At 39.5% G+C, this 13559-nt stretch overlaps 1 protein-coding gene across 1 annotated transcript in view; it reads right to left on the bottom strand.

The window, feature by feature from the left end:
* Positions 1-4130: 4130 nt before the first annotated feature.
* Positions 4131-13559, bottom strand: part of LOC129144192 (MAM and LDL-receptor class A domain-containing protein 1-like) — a 343347-nt gene continuing 333918 nt past the window's right edge. Inside the window, exon 13 of the mRNA XM_054685558.2 lies at positions 4131-4247. The gene's annotated coding sequence lies outside the window, so the exon portion shown is untranslated. The remainder of the gene's footprint in view (positions 4248-13559) is intronic.

Here is a 13559-nt window from a genome sequence, read left to right on the forward strand (position 1 = left end):
TCTAGGGTGTGTCTGCTTAACTACACTGTTCCCATTGTTTTACCTCCCTCCCTCCCACCAACCCTTCCATTCACCCACCCATTCATCCAAACATCCACCCATACATCCATCCATCTGCCCACCCACCTATGCATCCTTCTCGAGTTTCATGTAAGAGTTTATTTAATAAAGGAATTCTGAAGAATTATAAAAAATAAAAACTTGAAAACTACTCAAGATTGCTATTTAAACTGCAAAAGTCCTCAGGGGTGGGGTTCTATGACTCACATTGCACTTAGAATAAAGAGAGATTCTTTTTATACAATATAAGTTCCTGCAGAATGCAGACACTTTCTACTTCTCCAGCCTCTTTTCAACTCCTCTCCTACTAGCTTCTGTATTTAAGCCACATTAGACCTTTCTTCAGTTTTTTATATAGACTTTGTTGCATCACACCTCAGAGATTCTGTGCATGTTCTTCCTCCTGCCTAGAAAGGATCGTCCCTCCACTTTCGCCAACTAATCCCTGTTCAACTTTTCATCTCAGCAGGAGGCCCATTCTCTTTGGCAATCCTCTGGCCTCCAGCCCATTTATTATATACTCACATGTCAACATGTACTTCGTACAGCATGTAACACAATTGCACTTTTATATTTTAACAAATTATATTTCCCATATTGAACTGTAAGTCTCCTGAAAGGAGGAATTTTGTTCTTGCTCATCATCAACTTTTTCAACATCCAGTGCACCATTTAGAACTTAGATGTAGTCAATACAGGTTTGTGGAATGAAAGAGGAAAAGAAAGAATTAATATTCCTTTACATTAGGATGGCAAAGATCGTATATAGAAAATTGGCTAAGTTGTGGTCCATTCATATTTGCTCCCAATTAAGGTGCACAGCTATGAAAAGGAAGGCTTCAAATTAATAACCAATAGATTTTTTTAAAAAAGAAAACTGGCCAGGTACTGTGGCTTATGTCTGTAATATCAGCATGTTGGGAGGCCAAGGCAGGATTACTTGAGCCCAGAAATTCCAGACCAGCCTGAGAATTTGGCAAAACTCTGTCTCTACAAAAAATACAAAAATTAGCCAAGTTTGGTGGCATGTGCCTGTAGTACCAGCTACTTGGGAGGCTGAGGTGGAAGAATAGCTTGAGTCTGGGAGGTCAAGGCTGCAATGAGCTGTGATCGCACCACTGCACTCAAGCCTGGGTGGTACAGTAAGACCCTGTCTCAAAAAAAAAAAAGAAAAAAGAAAAAGCACTAAGCAAAATAAGACATGTGAAGGATCATGTCAAAGGTAAGAAAAATTAGGGGAACATTAAAAGCTTTCTTCCCAAGCCACTAAATCAACTTGACTAACAAAATTACCACTTGATTTAGCATTAGAAAATTACATTACATATCAAACATAAACCCATTAATCAAATACTAAAGAAATTTCTGAGTTAAATGGTATAATGTTAGCTTATGCCAGAGCTGACCTTGAAAGATTGTTCAAATATGGCTCAGTGTGATTGAAAGTTCTGTGTGAATACGTTTTTGGAAAGATCCAACAGCAACACCTTAGTGTATGTTTTTGAAATAAAATGTATCTGAGTAGCAGCAAAGTTATCCATTTCTTCTAGGTCCTCCAATTTGTTGGCATAAAATTGTTCATAATAATCCCTTATGACCATTTTTATTTCTGAGGTATCTATTGCAATGTCTCCACTTTCATTTCTGATTTTATTTGTTTGAGTCTGCTTTTTTTAGTGAATCTAGCTAGGAGTTTGTAGATTTTATTTTTTCAAAGAACCAACTTTTGATTTTATTTATATTTTCTATAGTTTTACTATACTACATTTTATTTGCTTCTGTTCTGATCTTCATTATTTCCTTCCTTTTGCTCACTTTGGGTTTAGTTTGTTCTTTCTTTAGCTCCTTGGGGCATAGTGTTAGTCTACTTATTTAGATCTTTTTTCCTTTTTTAATCTAGGCATTTATTGCTATGAACTTCTCTCTTAGAACTGACTTTGCTGCATACTGTGAGTTTTGATACATTGTGTTTCCATTGTCATTAATCTCAAAATATTTTTTAATTTCCCTCTTGATTTCTTCTTTGACCATTAGTTCATCATAAGCATGTTGTTTAATTTCCACATATTTGTAAATTTTCCAAGATTCCTCCTGTTATTGATTTTTAGCTTCACACCATTGTGGTTGGAAACAATACTAGACATGATTTCAATCTTTTTGAATTTGTTAAGGTTTATTTTGTGGCCTAACATATGGTCTAACCTGGAGAATGTTCTATGTATGCTAGAGAAGAATGTATATTCTGCTGTTGTTGGATGTATGTAGGTCTGGTAGGTCCATTTGGTCTGAAGTATAGTTCAAATTTATTGTTGTCTTGTTAATTTTTTGTCTGGTTGATCTCTCCATTGTTGCAAGTGGAGTACTGAAGTCCCCTATTAGTGTTATATTGCTGTATATTTCTTCCTTCATGTCCACCAATATTTGCTTTACATATTTAAGTGCTTCAATTTTGGATGCATATATGTTTACAATTGTTATGTCCTCTTGATAAGATGACCTCTTTATCATTAAATCATGACCTTCTTTGTCTCTTGGAACAGCTTTTTACTGGAAGTCTGTTTTATCTGATGTAAGTATAGGCATCCCTGCTCTCTTTTGGTAACTGTCTGTTTTCATGGAATATCTCCTTCTATCCCTTTACTTTCAGTATATGCCTATTATTAAAGTTTAAAAATGGGTCTCTTGTAGGCAGCATCTAGTTGGATCTTGTTGTTGATCCACTCAGCCATTCTATATCTTTTGATTGGACAGTTTAACCCATGTACCAGCAAGGTTATTATTGATAGTAAAAGACTTACTCCTGCCATTTTGCTAATTGTTTTCTGGTTACTTTGTAGATAATTTGTTCTCTTCTTCCTCTATTGTTGTCTACCTTTGTGGTTTGGTGGTTTAGTTTTCTGCTTTGTGGTTGCAATATTGTTTTTTAAATATTCAACATGAATACACTTTCTTGTTTGCATAACGTGTAAAACGTCTACAAGGAGGGATAGATAATAAGTTTTCCCTTCAGAATGCACTGCTTTGCCTGGGATGAGGAATAATTTATAATGGTAACTGTTGCTGGTTAAAACTTGACTCCTACCCACATTCATGCAAACTCAGCATTCTAGATTAAAAGAGATTTAAGAGACTTGCCAAGCAAATGCATGGCATCCTTAGATGTATCCTGATTTGAATAAAACAGTTATAAATAATAATATTTGGGGGATTATTGAAAAATTTGACTAAAGATTAGTTTTCAGGTGATATTGGAGAATTAATGTTATTATTGTTAGGTATGTTAGCACGGTCATGCAGCAATGTGTCTTTCTTTTTAAGAGATGCATACAAAAATATTTGGGTGTGAAATGTTCTTGTGCTATAATTTGCTTTAAAATTCTTCAGAAAAAAAAGATAAGCAAAATAGAAAAACAAGATAATGGGTACATGTTATCTATTTCTTATTCTCCCTATTTTTTTGTGTGTTCAATTTTTAAAAGAAATTTACTCCATACATATATCCCACCCCCTCCACTAAGGACCCCCAAACTATAAATTGCTGTGAATATAAGAAAAAGTGAAACAATTCTATGATTTTGAGAGAAAGTCAACACTGTAGGAAAAAGAGAGCCCAGGATTTGGGCTAAAAATCTTTAATCTGACCCTGATCAACCCTGTGGCCTTCAGCAGTAACTCAGCCTCTCAGGCCTTTGATTTGTTCATGTGTAAAATGAGGGTCATTGTCATTTAGACAACGACCTTCAGGGTATGTTTTAATGTTAAAATTCAGAGTCCTTCCATATCAGATAAGGATCAACTATTCAATAGTTTATGCTGAAGAGCACAGGGGACCAAGAGACCACCCAAATGGGTTCATGAGCCCATCATGCCACTTCTTTGTTGGGTCACTTTGGGCACCTCACTAAATTTTTCTGAGCTAGGTCCTCTGCACCTTGCTTGTCTATCATCAAAGGGTCACTGTGAGACTATAATAATATAAGAGGAAAGAAATCGTGATTATTAAGGCATATGCTGAACCACATACCTCCATTGGCGACATTAAACTTCACTCCAAACTCTCCCCCTGGTCCTCCAGGGCAGTGGCTGGCTGTTAGAATGATTCCACCAGCTGCCTTGATCTTCCTGATAATGCAGGAGACCGCAGGTGTCGACAAGATGCCATTCTGTCCAATAATCAGTCGTCCAATCTAAACCATCCAAAAAAAAAATCAATCCAGTGGCTTGGGATTAAAGGCATTTCAACAGGAAAGTGCCCCAGGCTCTGTTAACATACAGCCAATCACTTGATAAAAGAAGCAGAGTAGGCTTTAGATTAGGGGAGGCAGGGTAGGGGGAGCACTGACATTGTCTCTCCTATCTAATTTAGTCTCTAAGACCATTTGGTGCACCTGCATCTAGTAGTCAATTATTAACCTGTAAATAGGATATGCCTCACTGATCTTCAGTCGTTTGAAACATCTGCTTCTGATAATCGAGGGGTTAGCTTGAATCACACAAGAAGTTCTTAGTTTGCTACTGACTCAGAAACTATGCATATGAACATGCTAGAGATTACAAGAAAAAAGAAATGGAGTGCTTCTCTTCTTCTTCTGCTTCCTGTAACTTAGAACAAGCTCAGAGAGCAAGGGGACTGATTTACTACAACCTCATCATCTGTAGGCATATTTTAACTGTAATCTTCAGGAATGACTTTTCTCCTGAAAGTAGGAATTCTCTTTCTGCTGTTAAGTGACAGCATGTGCTGGAGACATTGGAGAAATTACCCAGTCATGCTAAGCAGAGATCTGGAGGTCATCCATGGATGCAGCCAGATTCTTTCTAGAGCTACAAAACGGACTTTCTAAAAAGTCAGCAACACAGCGCTGAAGAACATTTATTGCTACACCTTGGTTTAAAATTGGATTCAATATCATCCAATCTAGTAGTTCTCAATATTTCTACAAAATAGAATCACTTATGAAGCTTTTTAAAATCCTAGTACTCAAACTGCATTCTAGACTGATGATATTGCAATCTCTGGGGTTGAGAGCCCAGCATTAGTAGTTTTAAAGCTCCACAGATGATCCCAATGTTCAGCCAAGCTCGGTAATAAAGCCCCCTTGTTACTCAAAGGGCTGGCAGCATGGGCATCACCTGCAAGCTTGATAGAAATGCAGAACCTCAGCTGGGCATGGTGGCTCCACCTAAAATCCCAGCACTTTGGGAGGCTGAGGTGGGCAGATCACTTGAGCTCCAGAGTTCGAGACCAGCCTGGCCAATGTGGTGAAACCCTATTTCTACTAAAAATACAAAAATTAGCTGAGCATGGTGGTGCACGCCTGTAGTCCCAGCTACTCCGGAGGCTGAGGTGGGAGAATTGCTTGAACCTGGGAGGCAGAGGGTGCAGTGAGCTAAGATGGCATCACGGCACTCCAGCCTTGGCTACAGAGTGAGACTCTGTCTGAAGGAAGGAAGGAAGGAAGGAAAGGAAGGAAGGAAGGAAAGAAAGGAAGGAAGGAAAGAAAGAAAGAAAGAAAGGGAAAGAAAGAAAGAGAAAAAGAAAGAGAAAGAAAGAGAAAGGAAAAAGAAAGAGAAAGAAAGAAATAGAAAGAAAAAGAAAGAAAGAGAAAGAAAGAAATGCAGAACCTCAAGGCCCACCCAAGGCCTACCGAATAAGAACCTGTATTTTAATAAGATCCTCTCCTCTCTTCCTAGATAATTCATTTGATAAGTACTGATATAACCAACAAGCCAAAACAAACCTTAACATACAGTTCAACAACAAAGTTGCCCTGGCACCATCATTGCTAGAGGTCAGTCACGGACCAAATATAACAGTCAGAGAGATCAGGGGAAAAAAATTACAGAAGAGATAAACACACACACACACACACACACACACACACACACACACACACACACACACACACACAGAGAGAGAGAGAGAGAGAGAGAGAGAGAGAGAGAGCTCAAAAGCAAAGTGGCCTTGGGATGATTTAGTATGGAAATCCACAAGATCCCCAGGCTACATATTTTCAAGTAGAGGAGACAGATTATAAACAAATAAGCAATAATAATAATAGTTACTAGTGAGGTACATATTAGAAAGGAATTAGACTGCTGTTATAAAGGACGTCAATTTTAATAATAATATAATAATAATAGCTAAGGGAGCTTAGATTTTATTCTAAGTACAACCAGAATCCATTGAAAGGTTTTAAACAGTGGAAGTGACCTGATTGCATTTTTAAACATCATGGGCTGAGCAGCCCAAATGGTCCTATTAAAAAGTAAGTCACATCAAGTCACTAAAACATTCCAATAGCTTTCCTTGTCCCCCACCAACCCAAAACAAAGCCAAAGTCTTCATTGTAGTCTACAAGGCCCTACATAATCTGACCTCCATCATGTACCATTCTCCATCGCCCTCCCGCCCTCCTTCTTCTGTTCCAGCCAAACGGAACAGAACAGCTATTCCTCAAACATACCAAACATGATCCTGCCTCAGGGCCCTTGCATTTTCTTTTTCCTCTACTTACAATACTTTCCCAGATATTAACATACCTGCCTTCTACTGTCTTTTGGGTTTCTGTTTCAATGTAAGCTAATCAGAGATAGCATCCTTGACAGCCCTATATAATACTATAGCCAGAAGTCCCTAACTTTTCTATTGTTTCCTATTTCCTTCACCCTGCTATAATTTTCTGGATCACATATGTTGCCTTTAACATTTTCCATATTATTTATTTTCCCACTGTATGTAAAGCCCAAGGACTTTTCACTGCTATATCCCAAGAACCTAAAATAAATCTGGCATGTGGTAAGCGTACAATAAATATTTGTTGAATTAATGAATGGAGAATAATGAATGCATGATGAATGGCTTCTCTGGGAGAAATACCTTGAATGGGGGCAAGAGCAGAAAGAGGAATATCAGATGGGAGACTCTTCAAGTCGAGTGTTGATAGAGTCTTGGACTAGGCTAGAGCCAACAGAAATGAAAATTAGTCATTTGGTTTGAGATACATTTTTGGAAGGAGGATGAACAGAATATGCAGGTGGACTGGAATATGGAAGAGAGGGGCTGTGGTAAACAGCCTCCAAAATGGCCCCAATGGTCCTTGCCTTTTGGCATTTTTGCCTTTTTGTGGTCCCCTCCTACACTGAACGATGCAGATCTGGGTAATCAGTATATATTGCAGAAGTGATTGTGTGTGAGTTCCATGGTGAGGCCGTAAACGGCATGGACACTTCTGCCCTGCTCTCTTGGACAGCTTATTTTGGGAGAGGCCAGCTGCCATGTCATAAAGACACTCAAGAAGCCCTGTGAAGAGGAAGCAAGGCCTGCCAACAACAGCCAGCACCAGCTTTCCAGCCAAGGGATTGAGCCATCTCACAGTGGATCCTCCAGCCCCCACCAAGCCTTCATATGACCAAACCAATACCAACATGTAACTGTGACCTCATGTGAGTCCCCAAGCCAGAATATCCATCTCCTGTCTCAGAAATGATGAGAAATAATAAATATATGTGCTCACACATATTACCATCTAATTTTCTACATTATATGTTTATTTCCCCACTGTATATAAGATCCAAGGACTGTTTTTTTTTTCACTGCTATATTCCAAGAACCTAGAACAAATCTGGCATATGGTAAGTATACAATAAATATCTGTTGAATTAATTAATGGGAAAAAATAAATGAATGATGAATGGCTGCTCTGGAAAAAAATACCTTGAAGAGTGGCAGGAGTGGAAAGAGGAGGATCAGATGGGAGGCTAACAGCCAGCACCACCTTGCCAGCCAAGTGACTGAGCCATCTTGCAGTGGATCCTCCAGCCCCCATCAAGCGCCAACTAAGCCACTAAGTTTCATGGTAATTTCTTACACTGCAATAAATAACTAATACTGGACCAGTGAGAACAGGAGTCAAGAATAATCTCAGCTTTCTACCTTTAATAACTTAATGGATACTGGTGCTATTAATCAAGTCAGGAAAGAGAAAGGACAATAATTACACCTATAGTATTACTCAAAGTCATGATAAATTATTTTCCATATGCTCTTGCTAAAATTTATGTAGTCATTCAACTCATTTTATTGAGTATCTACCATGAAACCGGCAATATGGAAGAACCTTCTGATATAGAACTGAATATAATTTAGTCACTGCCCTCAAGTAATAAGTCTGGAGAATCAAGAATCTGAAAAATGTTTGTAGCTTTTGTTCAAAATTTTCTCTCAGCCATTTAAAGGGAAAATTATGAAGATTGTATAGTGGTGAGAGACTGGGATAGCAGTCCACAAAAACTTAGGAAGCCCTTCCATAGCACAGAGTCAATGCTGAGGAACAGCTGCCCAGCCAGGGGCTACATTTTCCAACCCACCCTTGCATCTAGGTGTGGCCACATGGTGCATTTGGACAATGGGTGATAAACTAGTATGAGAATAAGAACAGAAGTAATGTGTGTTTCTTCTAGGCTGAGGATATCAGAAAACAGACATATCATCTCTACACTGCTTATTTCTCTTTCTACAGATTCAGTACAGGTAATCATGTGGCTCTAGGCAATGCCAGAGTCACAAGAGGGAAGGAAACTGAGTCCCCATCCCATTTGGTAGACAATAGTCTTTGCCCACCAGGGACATCCTCATTGGACTATTGTGTGAGTGAGAAATAACATTCTATTGTTTTTAAGGCAATAAAAATTGCCTACATTTCAGGTTTATTTATTACAACCACCCACATTTTCTTAAGCAGTAGCAAAAGAAACATAAACAATAGTTTAATGCCAAATCAAAAATGTCAAATGCAAAATTATTTCATGCTATTACAGTATAAAATTATGTCCACTTTGGGGCAAGGACTTAGAAAAATGCAGAAATAAACATGTAAAGTTATTAAGTAGGAACGATTATAGATACATTTTTATCTTATTAAATTTCAGTTATTTTTGAAAAGGTAATATACATTCTGTTTAAGAAGGTTAAAGTGAGTAATTACACTTGAATAAAGTTTCAACCTGAAATACTTTAGTTATAACTGGAGAATTAACAGAAGATTAAATTCTAGATATCTGGAAATTTTACCTATGTGAGATCTGCTCATTAAACCATCAATACCAGAGAGAAGAGGTATTGCTGGACATGGTCCTATCATCTGGGGGATAAGTACTGGATGAGATGTGAAAGAGAAGGTGATGGGGCTTCTGAGGTAAGACATGGAAAATTGTGAAGATATTTGTGTCCCTTATGGACACTCACCAAATGGTGACCTAGGCAGAGGAGGATTTTAATAACAGGATGACCAGTTCTGTGGATGTCAATGAGTGGCTTTCCCCCAGCCATTCCTGTCATTGTCCAATGGGCTCATGAGCCAAGTGGCTGTTATGGTTTAGATGTTTGTCTCCTCCAAATCTCATATTGAAATGTAATCCTCAGTGTTAGCGGTGGGGCCCAGTGAGAGGTGTTTGGATCATGGGGACGAGTCCCTCATGAATGGTTTAGCACCATGCCCTTGATGATAAATGTGTTCTCGCTCTGCGTTTACATGAGATCTGCTTGTTTAAAAGTATGTGGCACCTTCTCTTTTGTTCTCTTGCTCCCACTCTTGCTGTGTGATATGCCTGCTCCCACTTTGTCATCCGCCATGTGTAAAAGCTCCTGAGGCCTCACCAGAAGCCAAGGAGATGCGGGCACCAGGCTTGTACAGCCTTCAGAACCATGAGCTAAGGAAACTTCTTTTCTTTGTAAATTACCCAGCCTCAGGTATTTCTTTATAGCAATGCAAGAATGCTGTAATACCATGGCCGTGATGGCAGGGATGAAGGCTATGCATGGGCTCAACAACATGGACATTCACTCACCAAGGCTGATATGGCTATGGCCACTGCAGAGTGCCTACTCTACCAGCAGCAGGGACCAACACTGAGTCTCCTTATGGTACCATTCCCCAAATGATCAGCCAGCTACCTGGTGGTAGATTGGTTAATTTGGGCCATTTCCATCATGGAAGATGCAGCACTTTGTACTTACTAGAATAGACACAAAGAAGAGGAGATATGAAGACAGACGCAAAGATTGGAGTGATGCAGCCACACCCGGGAAGCCAAGGAATGTATTCTGCTGCCAGAAGCTGGAAGAGGCAGGGAGCAGATTCTCCCTAGAGCATCTACAGAGTGTGGCCATGCCGATACCTTGATTTTGACTTCTGGCCTCCAGAACTGTGAGAGAATAAATTTCTGTGATTTTAAACCACCAAATATGTGGTAATTTGTTATGGGAGTCCTAGGAAATGAATACAAAGTTTGTAATCTAATACGAAGTTTGTATTAGCTTCACAAGGCTGCTATAACAAATTGCCATAAACTTGGTGGCTAAAAGCAATTAAAATTTATTCCCTAACAGTTCTGGAGGCCAGAAGTTCAAAATCAAGGTGTCACTGGGGGTCTGCCTCATCGAAAGGCTCTAGGGGAGGATCCTCCCTTGCTTCTTCCAGTTTCTGTTGCCTCCACATATTTCCGAGCTTGTGTTCACATCACTCCAATCTCTGCCTCTGTTTTCACGTCACTTTCTTCTCTGCGTGTCTATGTCTTCTCTTCTGTTCACCCTCTCTCTACCAATTAGCCCAGGATAAATGCCATCAGAAAAGGTATGGCTTTCAAGATCTAGTCATTGATAAAAAGAAATATAACTTTTGGAAGCCCTTTTGTATAAAGAAAAAGCACTCAACTTGAAGTTAAAAGGCATAGGTATGAGTCTTGACTCTACCCCCTGACATAGGATCAATCATTTAACTTCTCTGAGGCTCTGCGTCTTTATCTGAAAAGCCAAGGAAGAAGAGTGTTGTTAAAATCCACCGAAGATCAGATTCTATAAACAAAAACCCTTTGTTAAATTAACCATGACACAAATTATTCTATTGTCTTCCCCGAATCCCACAACCCCCTCCAACATTTAAAATTCATCTTTAGATAGCAGATTATCCCTTAAAGTACCATTTTACTCTCTGAAAAAGTCCTAGAAATACTACCCTCTGTCAATGCAGCAGACCGCTACCTTGCAAGGAAAAGATGGTCTACTTACATAATTAGCCTTAGTTATGTTTACAGCATTGAAGCAGGCAATATCTGACTTTCATTCCTGAGTGAAATCCAGACCACAGCCCAGGGAGGACCAAGCCATGGCATTCTGTTGCTCACCGCTAAACGTCCCACACCATAGGGTCTGGCTTTGGCTGGAAGAAGGGCAACCTCACCCAGTCCTCCAGAAGGTGCACACACCCAAGCGGATGCTACTGCCATTAAGGGGCATTTCCTTCAACTCCCACGTGGAAAAGGGGGCAAAGTGGACCCTAGTCCACTGTCACTCACACACACGTACAGATCCCAGGGTCCACACAGATACAGATCCCAGGGTCCACATCTATCACATATATGAACATTATCACACAGACCCCTGCAGACACATCTGTGAGGCATATGCATTCCCAAACACACAGACAGACTCATGATAAATTTGTTCCTACCCAGCTGTGACTTCTAAGTGCTTGGGGAAACCAAGACATAGTAGAAAGGGGTGTGCAATTATCATTTCCCATGATGCCGTTACTTAAGAACTCTTTGTGTCCGTCCTTCTAATGGCACCAATGCCTCCCATCAAGCCTTAAACCTCACCTAAATTATGTCATTGGGCTTTTTCATCCATAAATGAGCATACCAGGTGCCAAGGGAATCAATATGCCCTTTCACATGCCTTAGACCAGTGTCCAAAGAAAGATAAAATGTTATTCTATAAAAGCTTTCTCCCAGCATTTCTATTCCTTTACATTTTGTGCCATATACAACTATGGTTTTTTAATGATCTTATTTCTGACAGCTGTTTTTCTTCAGAACATCAACAGCTTCTTTCCTAAATTAGTTTTAGTATGAGTTCCATTTCTAATTAGCTCAAATTAAAGTCCTAGAGAGCAGCGAGGTAATATTTAAACCCTCAGGCTAAAATTTCGGAGTAGGTGCAGAATATTGACTCTAAATGAGTTTTTCCTGTGACATAACACGCATGAAAGCAGGATTTCTTTCATGTGTGAAATGTCTTAAATCAGACTTACCCTTTGTGATTCTCTTTTAGCTTTAAATGTCATTTAAGAAAAAAAAAAGAAAAGAAAATTAAGCATGACATTCCCCAATATCCTCTGCTCACTGTGTTATAATCCCTATCACTCCCCAAGTGAATTGGAGAGAGTGAAGACACAATGAACAGAAACTTCCCTGATGCTTCACAGAGGAAGTGTTCTCCAGGACCACACAGCCTCCACCATGTCCATCTACGAAGGGCTGTGGCAAGCTATATACACAAAGATGCCTGTTTCCTGTCTTCTCGGTTAAAAACAAAAACAAAACACTGGAAGGAACCCCAAAGCCAAGCTGCCATGGGTTGCAGAGTGCCAGCCGTGAAGTAGTGTTGTCCATGGGTAAACAGGAGATGGATAAGGGCAATTTCAAGAAATAACAAACTCGAGGCATGAATGTGGTTATCCAAACATCAAGGGACTCCTTCATTTGCATTTGGATAATTGTGCAGTTATATGATTTGTTACATGGAGACCAGATGGAAGTAAGAGAGCTCATCCTCAACTTCCTGTACCTCTGGAAGTCTTTACACACATGCTGGAGAGATAGATGAGAGTTCATTAGCATCAAACCACCATGGATTTCATAATCAATTCCTAATATCTGAATAAGTGCAGAAAAGTCACAGGCATCTAGAAGTGTGGCCCAAGTCCTGTTCTTCAATCGGCCCACCCATTTCTCAAGATTTCATTGAGAAGATCAAGAAATCTAATCTTCCTTGGATGCAAAATGGAGGTGGTGAAAATTGGAAGTACGTCCTTCCTGGTAATGAGGCAATTTCAGTACATAGGAAGTGCTCTGAAATCTTTGAGGTATACAGTCTGACTCACTAGAACAAGAAAGGGCCCCACTTGTTGCCATTTTATGAGGTGACCACCCCAGCTGGATAAGAACTACAAGTGTCCATTGGGTCTACCTGGGTGTGGGTCAAGAAAGCAGAGTTGAGTGCCCTGAGGTAAGCTGAGATTTTGGTTTTCAATGGGAAAGAATGTAAGAATTGACTTCGCCACCTACTGCCTGGGTGACTTTGCACAAGATCCCAAATCCCTATGTATCTCGATTTTGTTATCTAAAAGATCACATGATGGAGGATGTAAGCAAGTAACACAGCCAAGACCCAGTTTACAGTGTCTAGTACCTAACAGACTCTTGACACGTTTCACTTGCCCTTGAGTCAATCTTTCCATGTCACTGAATATTCTTCCACAACACGATTTTAATGGATATAGTCGTCCATTGTTTAAATGTACCATTATTGATCAATGTAAAAATGTTCTTTTACCTCAAATTTTTATATGTAAAACAAAAACATGTTTGAGGACTAAACCCACACTGTAGTATAAATTAAACTGGATGTAGGCCAGGCATGGTGAGTCACACCTATA

This window comes from Pan troglodytes, chromosome 5 (assembly GCF_028858775.2).
Source record: "Pan troglodytes isolate AG18354 chromosome 5, NHGRI_mPanTro3-v2.0_pri, whole genome shotgun sequence".
NCBI lineage: Eukaryota > Metazoa > Chordata > Mammalia > Primates > Hominidae > Pan > Pan troglodytes.